This window comes from Balaenoptera physalus (assembly GCF_965194825.1).
Source record: "Balaenoptera physalus genome assembly, chromosome: 5".
NCBI lineage: Eukaryota > Metazoa > Chordata > Mammalia > Artiodactyla > Balaenopteridae > Balaenoptera > Balaenoptera physalus.
Window position 1 is genome coordinate 5,492,044 of NC_138884.1, and position 15,490 is coordinate 5,507,533.

The following is a 15,490-nucleotide window of genomic DNA, read 5'->3' on the forward strand; positions in this document are numbered from 1 at the left end:
ACTACAAAATATTTTGGTGATTTCTAAGCATTAAAGAATTCTTAGGTTATTTTGAGTGTAGTGAATTAATTCTCCTAGGGATCTTGGAGGTAACAATAGTCTGATGCTATTTTTGAACCTCCCCAAAACTGAATATAAAACATTAATCCTTGTGGTATATAAGGTTGTACAGGCTCCTTGAAAGTGTCACACTGGTAATTCAGTCCAACGACTGAAATAACTCAGACTAGTAACACTATTATTCCCAGAACAGGTTGTCAAAGGAAGGCTTACATAATTGGTCCATTTATTTTAAATCAGAAGAAAAAATAGTCATTAGTTTTAAAATAAAATTATTAAAAATTAGAAAATATATATTTAAAGGTGTTAATTATGGGTAGGAGATATATGACTTAAATGTCAATTGATAAACAACATTTGGGAGACACTGGTAGAAGGTGGTATTGAATACATTTTAGTGAACTCTGTTTTTAAAATAAACATCTTATTTATGTGGAGGATGTATATTTTGTCACTTAGATGATTACATTTATCCTATGTGTGTATTTTTTTGGTTTGCTGAAAAATAGATATGAACATGATTTTCACATTATGTTATCTACAAACTAGAATATGTGCTTAACCTCATATTTATTTATTTATTTATATAATTTTATTTTTTATTGAAGTACAGTTGATTTACAATGTTTTCTTAGTTTCAAGTATACAGCAAAGTGATTCAGTTATACATACACACACATATATATATATTGTGTATATATATGTAGTACATATATATTTATATTCTTTTTCAGATTCTTTTCCCGTATAGGTTATTACAAAATAATGAGTAGAGTTCCCTGTGCTATACAGTAGGTCTTTCTGGTTTTATCTATTTTATCTGTTTTATATATAGTAGTGTGTATCTGCGAAACCCAACCTCCTAATTTATCCCTCCTCTCCATCTCCTGCTTGGTAACCGTAAGTTTGTTTTCCATGTCTGTGGGTTTATTTCTGTTTTGTATGTAAGTTCATTTTTATCATTTTTTTTTAGATTCAACATATAAGTGATATCATATGATATTTGTCTTTGACTTACTTCACTCTGTAATCTCTATTTAAAATACTGGGATAAAATTTTAGATAGTCTTGTTTTTAACACTTTAATGTTAGCTCTCCAAGATGGTAGCCAGTACTACGTGTGGCTATTAAATATTTGGAATGTGGCTAGTACAAATTGAGATGTGTTGTACATATAATATATATAGTAGATTTCAAAACTTGCTGAAAAAAAAGAATTCAAATTATTTCCTTAACTTTTACATTGATTATATGTTGTGATAATAATATTTTGGATATATTGGGGTAAAGTGTTATTAAAATCAATTTAACTTCTTTCTTTTCTGTTTTTAATGCGACTGCTAGAAAATTTAAAACTATGAGGATGGCTAAAATATTTTGCTTGTATTATTTTTCAAATGGGCCAGTGTTAAACTCTAAGGAGAGGAATAATAGTTTGAGGATAGTAATAAAGTGTCATGATTATAATTTTTATAATTATGGTACCTTTACACAATGCAAGTCATTAAAAACATGATATTAAACTATATTTGTTGATGTTGAGATACGTTTCCAATATCTAATAATTAAAAGAAGTTACAATTAAAATAAATCTTGAATATATAAGAATAATATAGTCATATATGTATATATGTAGATCTCAAAGTGATTGTAACTGAATGACGTAATTAAAATTGATTCCAATTTTCTCTTGCATTCCTTTCTGTTTTATTTAACTTCTACAGCAAGAAAAATAAATAATCATTGTTAAAAAAAAGTTATGGGGCTTCCCTGGTGGCGCAGTGGTTGAGAGTCTGCCTGCCAATGCAGGGGACACGGGTTCGAGCCCTGGTCTGGGAAGATCCCACATGTCGCGGAGCAACTAGGCCCGTGAGCCACAATTACTGAGCCTGTGCGTCTGGAGCCTGTGCTCCGCAACAAGAGAGGCCGCGATAGTGAGAGACCCGCGCACCGCGATGAAGAGTGGCCCCCACTTGCCGCAACTAGAGAAAGCCCTCGCACAGAAACGAAGACCCAACACAGCCAAAAATAATAAAGAAAGAAAGAAAGAAAGGAGTTCCTTAAAAAAAAAGAAACAAAGTTATGGAAATATGGTAGTTAATACAAGCAAAAAAGCAAAGTCTTTGGCAGATCTTTTATTAACACGCAATTTGGCTTAAACTTTAGGAAAATTCAAAAATCCATTTCTCTAGTTTTGATTCATTTCTTCCGTTTTTTCAACAAGATACACTGGATTCAAACTAATATTAGATACTCAATGTAAATCTTACGATGTCTGTATACGTGGATAAGGCCTGTTAAAGCTTTATGTTTTGTCTGGTTATAACCATAGAACTACTCCATAAAAGCAGTAGAACTCACTTAACTGACAGAGTAGACCTTTAGCTGGTTAAAAATAAATGAGGCAATAATAACTATTCATTAAAATAAATTTAGCAAAAATGTATTTTCTGAGTATTAACTATCAAATTCTTTAAATAAATATTTTTAAAAGATTAAATGCTTAACCACATATTATCTGATATTATAAGTTTAAAAAGCACTTTATTTTATATTTCATAATAACACTCACTTGTTAGATAAATGCCTCTCTAAAGGATCACTTGACAGAGCAGAGTCCTATAAAGAAACTTTCAACTGGAAGATTTAGATAAAATGCATTCTCTCAGAATAACCTAGAGAAGGGAATTTAGAGAACAGCTAGTAATTAAAACATGACAGATTGCATTCCAATTGTTTTAAATTGTTGAACAATTTTGGCCAGTTAAAAATTAAATCCCATTAGTAAGAACTCAGTTTGGGAATCTGAGATACTTTGAAATGAAGCAAAGGCTTTGGTGCCAATCTGCAGTCACTCAGTCATGTCCAAATGGCTCGGATCTGGGCAGCAGTGTCTCCTGGATGTCCACAGTAAAGCCACTATGAAGACGCCATCCGGATAGGATTTCAGACCACACAAGGACAACATAAGCCTCAATTCAAGGAGTTTCTGAGAAGTTGGTATTAAGAACATGGGGTTAACAAAGCCAAAGGACTAGTGAATTACAGAAATGATTGTGAAAGTCCATAAACAGCCTCAGGCAAACTCCATCTCAGAATATTATGCTGAAATCAGCAGAAAGTAATTTTAAGTCAGACACACTAAATTATGATTGACAAGTGTGGAAAATAAGAAAGATTGGTGAGTTACCATTTTATTATTTTTTATTTCAATTTCACTTTGTCAGGCAAGTCCTAAGTCTCAATATCTATGTGACAAAAGAGTCAATACTTCAAGAAATAAATAGAAGTGTTTCACCTGAAATAAAAGAAGCTAAAATATCTAACTGTATCTGCTTTTAAAAGTTACAAACAGGCCAACAAGCAAAATTTACCAGTGAGAGATCAGAGCGTGTAAAAATCAGAGCGTGTAGAATGCCAGTGGATATAGGTAAAAAGAGAAACATAAATGTGTACCAGCTACATAAGATTAAGGTAACCTTAGCAATGGTGAGGACAAAGTCATCTTCAAATGGTAATGATTTAAGGCTTTTATTGTTTTTAAAAGTATAGTTCAAATCTATATTGCCTTAACAGTTGTAATTTTATTTTTTATTTTTTTAGGTTTATTAAAAAAAAAAATTAACGTCTTTATTGGAGTATAATTGCTTTACTTTGTTGTGTTAGTTTCTGTTGTATAACAAAGTGAATCAGCTTTATGTATATATATATATCTATCTATATATATATATATAGATATATATATATATCCCCATATCCCCTCCCTCTTGCAATTCCCTCCCACCCTCTCTATCCCACCCCTCTAAGTGGTCACAAAGCACCGAGCTTATCCTCAGTGTTATGAAGCTGCTTCCCTCTAGCTATCTATTTTACATTTGGTAGTGTATATGCGTCCATGCCACTCTCTCTCTTCTTCCCAGCCTACACTTCCCCCTCCCTGTGTCCTCAGGTCCACTCACTACGTCTGCAACTTTATTCCTGTCCTGCCCCTAAGTTCTTCAGAACCTTTTTTTTTTTTAGATTCCATATATATGTTAGCATACGGTATTTGTTTTTCTCCTTCTGACTTACTTCACTCTATATGACAGACTCTAGGTCCATCCACCTCACTACAAATAACTCAATTTCGTTTCTTTTTATGGCTGAGTAATATTCCATTGTATATATGTGCCACATCTTCTTTATCCATTCATCTGTCAATGGACACTTAGGTTGATTCCTTGTCCTGGCTATTGTAAATAGAGTTGTAATGAATATTGTGGTACATACTCTTTTTGAATTATGGTTTTCTCAGGGTATATGCCCAGTAGTAGGATTGCTGGGTTGTATGGTATTTCTATTTTTAGTTTTTTAAGGAACCTCCATACTGTTCTGCATAGTGGCTGTATCAATTTACATTCCCACCAACAGTGCAAGAGGGCTCCCTTTTCTCCACACCCTCTCCAGCATTTATTGTTTGTAGATTATTTGATGATGTCCTTTCTGATCAGTGTGAGTTGATACCTCATTGTGGTTTTGATTTGCATTTCTCTAATGATTAGTGATGTTGAGTATCCATTTTCATGTGTTTGTTGGCAATCTGTATATCCTCTTTGGAGAAATGTCTGTTTAGGTCTTCTGCCCATTTTTGGATTGGGTTATTGGTTTTTTTGATATTGAGCTGCATGAGCTGCTTGTATATTTTGGAGATTACTCCTTTGTCAGTTACTTCATTTTCAAATATTTTCTCCCATTCTGAGGGCTGTCTTTTCATCTTGTTTATGGTTTCCTTTGCTGTGCAAAAGCTTTTAAGGTTCATTAGGTCCCATTTGTTTATTTTTGTTTTTATTTCCATTTCTCTGGGAGATGGGTCAAAAAAGATCTTGCTGTGATTTATGTCATAGAGTGTTCTGCCTATGTTTTCCTCTAAGTGTTTTATAGTGTCTGGCCTTACATTTAGGTCTTTAATTCATTTTGAGTTTATTTTCATGTATGGTGTTAGGGAGTGTTCTAATTTCATTCTATTTTACATGTAGCTGTCCAGTTTTCCCAGCACCAATTATTGAAGAGGCTGTCTTTTCTCTATTGTACATTCTTGATTCCTTTATCAAAGATAAGGTGACCATATGTGTCTGGGTTTATCTCTGGGCTTTCTATCCTGTTCCACTGATCTATATTTCTGTTTTTGTGCCAGTCCCATGCTGTCTTGATTTCTGTAGCTTTGTAGTATAGTCTGAAGTCAGGGAGCCTGGGTCTTCCAGCTCCATTTTTCTTTCTCAATACTGCTTTGGCTATTTGGGGTCTTTTGTGTTTCCATACAAATTGTGAAATTTTTTGTTCTAGTTCTGTGAAAAATGCCATTGGTAGTTTGATAGGGATTGCATTGAATCTGTAGATTGCTTTGGGTAGTAGAGTCATTTTCACAATGTTCATTCTTCCAGTCCAAGGACTTGGTATATCTCTCCATCTGTTTGTATCGGCTTTGATTTCTTTCATCAGTGTCTTATAGTTTTCTGCATACAACTCTTTTGTCTCCTTAGGTAGGGTTATTCCTAGGTATTGTATTCTTTTTGTTGCAATGGTAAATGGGAGTGTTTCCTTAATTACTCTTTCAGATTTTTTGTCATTAGTATATAGGAATACAAGAGTTTTCTGTGCATTAATATTGTATCTTGCTACTTTACCAAATTCATTGATTAACTCTGTAGTTTTCTGGTAGCATCTTTAGGATTCTCTATGTATAGTATCATGTCATCTGCAAACAGTGACAGCTTTACATCTTTTTTTCCAATTTGGATTCCTTTTATTTCTTTTTCATCTCTACTGTGGCTAAAACTTCCAAAACTATGTTGAATAATAGTGGGGAGAGTGGAAACCATTGTCTTTTTCCTGATCTTAGAAGAAATGGTTTCAGTTTTTCACTATTGAGAATGATGTTGGCTGTGGGTTTGTCATATATGACATTTATTATGCTGAGGTAAGTTCCCTCTATGTCTACTTTCTGGAGAGTTTTTATCATAAATGGGTGGGGAATTCTGTCAAAAGGTTTTTCTGCTTCTATTGAGATTATCATATGGTTTTTCTCCTTCAGTTTGTTAATATGGTGTATCACGTTGATTGATTTGCATATATTGAAGAATCCTTGCATTCCTGGGATAAACCCCGCTTGATCATGGTGTATGATCCTTTTAATGTGCTGTTGGATTCTGTTTGCTAGTATTTTGTTGAGGATTTTTGCATCTATGTTCATCAGTGATATTGGCATGTAGTTTTCTTTCTTTGTGACATCTTTGTCTGGTTTTGGTATCAGAATGATGGTGGCCTCATAGAATGAGTTTGGGAGTGTTCCTCCCTCTGCTATATTTTGCAAGAGTTTGAGAAGGATAGGTGTTAGCTCTTCTCTAAATGTTTGATAGAATTCGCCAGTGAAGCCCTCTGGTCCTGGGCTTTTGTTTGTTGGAAGATTTTTAATCGTGGTTTCAATTTCAGTGCTTGTGATTGGTCTGTTTATATTTTCTATTTCTTCCTGGTTCAGTCTCGGAAGTTTGTGCTTTTCTAAGAATTTGTCCATTTCTTCCAGGTTGTCCGTTTTATTCGCATATAGTTGCTTGTAGTAATCTCTCTGATCCTTTGTATTTCTGCAGTGTCAATTGTTACTTCTCCTTTTTCATTTCTAATTCTATTGATTTGAGTCTTCTCCCTTTTTCTCTTGATGAGTCTGGCTAATGGTTTATCAATTTTGTTTATCTTCTCAAAGAACCAGCTTTTAGTTTTATTGATCTTTGCTATCATTTCCTTCATTTCGTTTTCATTTATTTCTGATCTGATCTTTATGATTTCTTTCCTTTTGCTAACTTTGGGGGTTTTTTTTTGGTTCTTCTTTCTCTAATTGCTTTAGGTATAAGTTTAGGTTGTTTATTTGAGATTTTTCTTGTTTCTTGAGGTAGAATTGTATTGCTATAAACTTCCCTCTTAGATCTGCTTTTGCTGCATCCCATTGGTTTTGGGCCGTCATGTTTTCATTGTCATTTGTTTCTAGGTATTTTTTTAAATTTCCTCTTTGATTTCTTCAGTGAACTCTTGGTTATTTAGTAGTGTAATGTTTAGCCTCCATGTGTTTGTATTTTTTTCCGTTTTTTTTTTCCTGTAATTGATTATCTAGTCTCATAGCATTGTGGTCAGAAAAGGTACTTGATATGGTTTCAATTTTCTTAAATTTACCAAGGCTTGATTTGTGACCCAAGATCAGAAATGTTGTATCCTGGAAAATGTTCCATAAGCACTTGAGAAGAAAGTGTATTCTGTTGATCTTGGATGGAATGACCTATAAATATCAATTAATCGTTATCATCTTGTTTAACGTATCATTGAAAGCTTGTGTTTCCTCATTTATTTTCATTTTGCATGATCTGTCCATTGGTGAAAGTGGGGTGTTAAAGTTCCCTACTATTTTTGTGTTACAGTCAATTTCCCATTTTATGGCTGTTAGCATTTGCCTTATGTATTGAGGTGCTCCTATGTTGGGTGCATAAATATTGTTTATAAACAATTGTTATGTCTTCTTCTTGGAATGATCCCTTGATCATTATGTAGTGTCCTTCTTTGTCTCTTGTAATAGTCTTTATTTTAAAGTCTATTTTTTCTGTTATGAGAATTGCTACTCTAGCTTTCTTTTGATTTCCATTTGCATGCAATATCTTTTTCCATCCCCTCACTTTCAGTCTGTACGTGTCCCTAGGTCTGAAGTGGGTCTCTTGTAGACAGCATATATACGGGTCTTGTTTTTGTATTCATTCAGCCACTCTATGTCTTTTGGTTGAAGCATTTAATCCATTTACATTTAAGGTAATTATTGATATGTGTTTTCCTATTACTGTTTTCTTAATTGTTTTGGGTTTGTTATTTTAGGTCTTTTCCTCCTCTTGTGTTTCATGCCTAGAGAAGTTCCTTTAGCATTTGTTGTAAAGCTAGTTTGGTGGTGCTAAATTCTCTTAGCTTTAGCTTCTCTGTTAAGGTTTTAATTTCTCCAACAAATCTGAATGAGATCCTTGCTGTGTAGAGTAGTCTTAGTTGTAGTTTTTTTTTCCTTTCATCACTTAAATATGTCCTGTCACTCCCTTCTGGCTTGCAGAGTTTCTTCTGAAAGATCAGCTGTTAACTTTATGGGGACTCCCTTATGTGTTATTTGTTTTTCCCCTTTCTGCTTTTAATTTTGTTTTTTTGTATTTAATTTTTGATAATTTGATTAATATGTGTTTTGATGTGTTTCTCCTTGGATTTATCCTGTATGGCACTCTCTGCACTTCCTGGACTTGATTGACTATTTCCTTTCCCATATTAGGGAAGTTTTCAACTATAATCTCTTCAAATATTTTCTCAGTCCCTTTCTTTTTTTCTTCTTCCTCTGGGACCCCTATAATTCAAATGTTGGTGCATTTAATGTTGTCCCAGAGGTCTCTGAGACTGTCCTCAATTTTTTCATTCTTTTTTCTTTATTCTGCTCTGCGATAGTTATTTCCACTATTTTATCTTCCAGGTCACTTGTCTGTTCTTCTGCCTCAGTTATTCTCCTATTGATCCCTTCTAGAGAATTTTTAATTTTATTTATTGTGTTGTTCATCATTGTTTGTTTACTCTTTATTTCTTCTAGGTCCTTGTTAAACGTTTCTTGTATTTTCTCCATTCTATTTCCAAGATTTTGAATCATCTTTACCATCATTACTCTGAATTATTTTTCAGGTAGACTGCCTATTTCCTCTTCATTTGTTTGGTCTGGTGGGTTTTTACCTTGCTCCTTCATCTGCTGTGTGTTTCTCTGTCTTCTCATTTTGTTTAACTTACTGTGTTTGGGGTCTCCTTTTCACAGGCTGCAGGTTCGTAGTTTCCATTTTATTTGGTGTCTGCCCCTGGTGGGTAAAGTTGGTTCAGTGGGTTGTGTAGGTTTCCTGGTGGAGAGGACTGGTGCCTGTGTTCTGGTGGATGAGGCTGGATCTTGTCTTTCTGGTGAGCAGGACCGTGTCCGGTGGTGTGTTTTGGGTTGTCTGTGAACTTAGTATGTTTTTAGGCAGCCTCTCTGCTAATGTGTGGGGTTGTGTTCTTGTCTTGCTAGTTGTTTGGCATGGAGTGTCCAGCACTGGAGCTTGCTGGTCATTGATTGGAGCTGGGTTTTAGTGTTAAGACAGAGATCTCTGGGAGAGCTCTCGCCAATTGATATTATGTGGAGCTAGGAGGTCTCTCATGGTCCAGTGTCCTGTACTCTGGTCTCCCGCCTCCGAGGCTCAGGCCTGACAGCCAGCTGGAGCATTGAGACCGTGTCAGCCACACAGCTTTGCTTTCCTTGAATTTGATTGTAGCTGTTTTGACTTGGGGATTTGTACTGGTTTTGTTTTACTCTTGGCTTGTTTTCACTTCCATGAAACCCGAGACCAGCGTGCAGGGCAAAGGCTGAGGCGTCAGCCAGCAGAGGCAACCTCTGAGGGCTCGACGGACTGTGGGAATGCTCTGAGGTGCCCTGGCTCTGCCACCTTTGAAGACATCAAACTCCCGGTTGTCTTTTTATTAACATTTGGGGTATACAAGTAGGTTTTTTTTTTTTTTTTTTTTTTTTAGAACCAGAAAACTGTCCTTTTGGAATCTATGTCTATAAGTTGGATCTCAACAATCATGTTTTGCACAGTATGTTTCTATTAGGGATAGAACCCAGACACATCAAAAATAACATACACTACAACCATCTGTAAGCGAGTGGTGCTCTATGTATCCAACGATTAGTGCACATCTACACACTCTGACATAGAGGATTATATTCATAGACACATGTAAACTAACTTTGCATTCAAAGCATGTAACAAAAGAATGATTTCCCCAGTGGACCAGTCAACTAAACTTGCTGCAAGATTTTATGCTACAATGATCCAGTTTGGGGTTATTCTATAGCAGTTCATCCAATGCAGCATTTCCCAAATCATGTGGGATTTTTTATCTGGATGAAAAGTAGAACATTGCCAGCACCACAGAAGCCCTTCTCTTGCTTTGTGTTCCCACCACACGCCCTCCACTCCCCCAAAGGCAACCATTCATATTAACTACTAAAACCACAGATGAGTTTTACCTAATTTGGATTTTAACTACATATATACTTGATGTATACTATGCGCTCTGCTTTTTTGCTCAACATTATTTTTTCTTTTTTTTTTTTTTTACATCCAACTTCTCAACCACCAGCACTTTTGCTTCTACCCCTACGTCTCTGCTGAAAGTGCTGTGACCAAAGTTACCAACAAATTCCTTATTGCCAAATCCAGTGCCCATTCATCTGCTATATACTCTCTTGTTTTGAACGCAGCCTTGGAAACAATTCCTTATTAAAATTTTATGATGGTGTACTCCTTTGGCTTTCTTCCTATCTCTCTAAGTGTTGTTGTTGTTTAGTTTTAGTTTCCTACTGCTGTTCTGCCCATCTCTTCTCTCTTCACATACTCACCTTAGATACCCCACTCCTTGCCAGAGTATCAAATTTTGACTGCATGTTCTATGTCTCTATTTGTGTCCCAGAGCTCCCACCTGACTCTGGACCACCATATTCTCCATCCAAAAGTTTCTGTTTGAATATGCCAAATTCTGCTATTTTTCTAAATTCTGCTATTAAATTCTAAATTCACTAAATTCTGCTATTTTTCTCAAATGAAGGACTTTCATACACTAATGATCTAATGTCTATGAATGTTAATATAATACTCATATTTTATTGCTCTTCTTATTAGATGATTCCGATAATTAACATTTTATTATAGCAATTGTGATTTCCCAGAAAAATAAATATATTTTCCTTATAATGTCATTATCAAATTTATATTCCATTAAGAATTCTTTCATATAAAGAGATGACATTTTGAATATAATCATGAAGAGTTAGGTGATTTAAAATAACTGTTCCATGTTTTTTTAATATTTTAGAATTTTAGAGTCTTAATTATTCTTTTTAAGAAAGGAGAGACAGATATTGTACAGTTAGTTTCAATATAAATGCTCACAACTGATGCATTATGCTTGCAAAAACCTAATTATTTTATGCATAGTAGAAAAACGTCTTCCTTTGGATCTTTCCCCACATAGAGATCATTTTGAATTGATAAAGATTTATTTAAGGGTGACATTAGATCTTGAATCACTAGAACACATACACATCTTAAAGTGTATGTATATGGTTTTGGGAACTACAACTCGTAATTTAATAGGATTTCAAGAATCTATCAGAGTTACACAAACTCCTCACTTCATGTAATTTTAAGTCAAAGCACTTTATAGTTTAACTCAGGAAATTATGTACATAGAAAGCATTTACAAAACAAATATCTTTTCTCTGGGTAGACATTTAAACCATTTTGGGTTATCTAGAAAGTCCACATGAAAACAATTAATTCCTAAAATTAAGAGCCATATAATAACACTTTATCATCTTAATTGAATTTGCAAAAATAAATAAATATAAACATTTATTTGAGCATCACTTCTGAAATTAAATATCTCAGTTCTGTGTATCGTCACCTTGTCTAATGGCAAATCACTTGCATTTACCTACAAATCTGAAGCAAAAATATAGAGTTCCAGACATGTTAAACTTAATGAAACATTGTATTTTAATTTTGAGTTGGAAGAAAATAAAACGCTGAATCTCTGTATTTTAATACAAGTCCTTGTAGTTAATAATGACCCTATTAATTTGTTTTTAATTCTAAGTACTCTTTGCACTGAAAAATCTACACATTTTACTATCAAGGCAACAAAATGCAAGGGTGCAGGGTGTCCACCATCTGACGAGAGGATTTAGTATTTCTTTTAAATATTCAAAACTATGTCTGATCTCACTTAAGATTTATTGGATCCCATTGCATAGATTTCCAAGTTTGTTAATCAAACAAGGCATGATTTAAGATATTTGATGTTTGCAGTGAGGATTTATTTTAAATATCCTAGTAAAAATCAAAGGATTTTTGAATAACGTCAAAAATTCTGGAGAAAAATTAAGAATATTATCTGATGCTTATTGTAAAATAATAAAATAATTCTTCTTATCCAAAATGAAAAGAAATATTATTTTATGGAACACTTTATAACTACTAAAATAACACCCTAATCATGTAATAACAGTTGATAATGTGCTGGTTCTTTTTTCTTTACCATTAACCTTTTCCTGTTTGCAAAGTACCCTTTACTTTCCTCCATGTTGTGTGGTGGCAGAAAGGATAATAAACTGGAACTCAAGAAATCTGTTTATTTTTGTATCTGCCAGTAAATAAAGACTGGATAAAGACAAGTTTCTTAACTTCTCTGGTCTTAGCTTATTCTTCTAGATTCTTTTCATTTAGGGACTTTTTAGTTTTCTGGGATTTCTTTTTAGAAACTCTCTGGGGGAATGAATTCTGCGTGGAAAAACTGATTACTTTTTATCCTACTATATCTGTCCTTTTTATCATTGTCTGTCTGAGATGATGCATTCTAAAGGAAAGGAAACTTATCTTTTCAAGTTGCTTTAACTGTCACAGCAGTCTATACACATAGGTACTTAATATATAATTTTAAAATAGATTGCCTTTTCACAATTGTTATTTTTTTTTATTCACGATACTTATATTTTATAATAGAGTGACTTTCTAAAATCATGTCATTATACAACGCCTGTCACTAAACTTCACAAAACTGAGGTGGGTTTAGTCGTGAAGTATTTTAACAGAAGGAGAGAAAGAAATAGACGTATGTTTCCTATTCACTTATAAATATAAATACATCTTGCTGATATAGACAACCCATACAAGTTAGTTTTGCTCTCTCCAAAGGGTCATTCTAGAGCTTGATACCCTGTTTAATAACGGTGAAACACTGAAAATATAAAACATTGCAGAAAACTGCTTGGTGAGACCAGAATGAATATTAAAACACCCCAGATAATTCCAGCATTTACTTAAAAACATTACCTTTTCTAAATGATTGTGTTAACATCATTTTATCATAGTTAAGGAAAAGTTTTGTGATTATTCAAAAAGATAAAACCTCATAATATGATTGCTGATTGCCAAGTGCTTTCGTTATCAAATATCACTTTATGATTCAAAATATTAAATATGTAGACCTTTTGCATTATACATAATTTTGACAGAATGGCAGAATCATTACAATCTTCATTAAACTTCATTGCATTTACTATAAATAATTTCAATAAAATTGCTACCATATTACCTTCCAGTTGTTAACAGAATCATATAGATTTTCTTCTCTCCAAATTCAATAGTTTGTAGTACACTGTAGCTCCTTTAAAAACAATGTTTCACTATGTCTCTATTGAAGTTTGTATTGATGATTCAGATTTCTGAATTGCAAATTTTGTTTATCTTTACAACATACTGATCTCCCTTGCCTTCCTTAGCAATATCAAATCGTATCCCAAACACAACATCATTTTCCCCTTGATAGGTGCAGGTAGCAGTATTCTAGGGAAGACTCTTTTGTACTGATATTGCCAGGGATCATTATTCAGTCTTTGCTGTGTTACCATAAAAATAACATATTACTCACACTTTATTTTCATTGTATTTATTAGTTTCTAGCTCCACTATTCCACCATTAACAATATTTTGAATAAAAATCCTACGTAAACATACAATTTAATTCTCTTATTGATGCTTGATAGTTTGTATACCATTAAAAATATTTTCTGCTATTGCTATAGATTTCAACTACTTTTATTTAGCCACATCCATGTATCTTCATATTATGGGAGTGGGGGATAGGAGTTGGTAGATTAGACTGCCTGTTTAATAAAATAATTTAGTAAAATAGTAATGATAATTGATATATTTCCATAGACTTTCAGACCTGGAAGAGATCTTCCGGTTGGACTAGTTTCTCTAAATACTCTGGTGTATCATGCAGTAGAGATTTTATTTATGCTAATGTAGGGGAGCAAAATTGCCACCCCAAAATGTCTCTTTGGTATTAACATTATTTCAAGCTGAAAACAATCAAAGCCCAAAAGACTTGGAAAGTAACTTCAACTTTCCCCCAATTGCCTAAAAGAAAGAGGATAGAGCACCTCTTCCAGGAAGGGAGCTATCACCACAGGTTACCATAGTATGAACTAGGGGTGTGGACAGAAAGGAACTCAGCAAAGTCTGCTTCTTAAAATTACTCCCTGTGTCCCATTGTTTGTGCAGGACTGAGAGAACATTCATTTACCAAACACTTGTTTTTCCATTTCCATGTGTGTTGCTTTCCTCCCCTTTGAAGCACAAAACCCCTACCTCAACATCCTCTTTTGTCTTTAGCTGAAAATGGTACTTAAGGTGAGGGTTTCAGCCATTTTGGTGAGTTACCCAGTTTTCCTGGGTCTCTCCCATGTATACATGTTATTAAATTTTGATTTTCTCCTGCTAATCTGCCTTATGTGAACTTGATTCTTAGACCAGCCAAAAGGACCCAGAAGGGTAGAGGAAAATTTCTTCCTCCCTGACACTCTTCTCTTTGTCCATCTTCCATCTTTCATCCCCTAAAGTCCAAATCCACTCATCCTGAAGACCCATTCAATTGCTACTACCTTCATAAACTCTCCTTGATCCCCGGTGCTGGAGGTTATATTCTTAGTTCACTTTATATTTTATGTAGGCCTTCCTATGACAATTATCCCCTTGTATCTTACATGATAGTATACAATATAATACAATATAATATAATGTAAACAATTTTTCCTGATAAACCGTTATATTCCTGTCATCCTAAGCACACAAATCAATGCCTACTACACAGTGAAGTTTAGGGGCAAACACATAGACTTCTTAACTGGTTTGGCATAGGTCTGATAATAAACTGAACCACTTGGTTCTTAACTTCTCTGTGTTTCAGCTTCTTCATATAATCATTGAATGATAATGCTGCTTTCTTGTTATCTTTGAAAAGTTATCTGGCCTTTTGACACACTTTAAAGGATTAACTGTTTACCGAGATATCCCATCTTGTATTCTGCTTGTAGTTTAAAGTGGAAATGCAATTTAATTAAATCTGAAGAGCATACTGACATCTTGCCTTAAAGCTTTGTAACATGCAACTATTTCACATTTATTACTTTGCTAGTATCAAATATTACATAAAATATAATTCAGTGTTTTAATATAAAATGATCATGTGGTAATTACTATCCTTATTTATATGAATTTTCAGAGATTTAAGTAATTTTTCCAATATCAGACAACTGATGGACGACAGAGGCATAATCCAAAAAGGATCTTTTTACACCAAGTACATATCCTATTTCCTGCCTTTTTGGAAAAAAAAAATATATATACATATGTATATATTTGGAAAGCCCTATATATGTGAGTGCATATAAAAATATTGAAGATTATCCATCTATCTATCATCTATTTATCTATCTGTCAATCTAAAATCTCATTAAACTTTG

At 33.9% G+C, this 15,490-nt stretch overlaps 1 protein-coding gene across 8 annotated transcripts in view; it reads right to left on the minus strand.

The window, feature by feature from the left end:
• The window catches only part of FSTL5 (follistatin like 5), a 765,145-nt gene that overhangs the window by 340,526 nt on the left and 409,129 nt on the right, over window positions 1–15,490 (minus strand). The gene's annotated exons all lie outside the window — the stretch shown is intronic.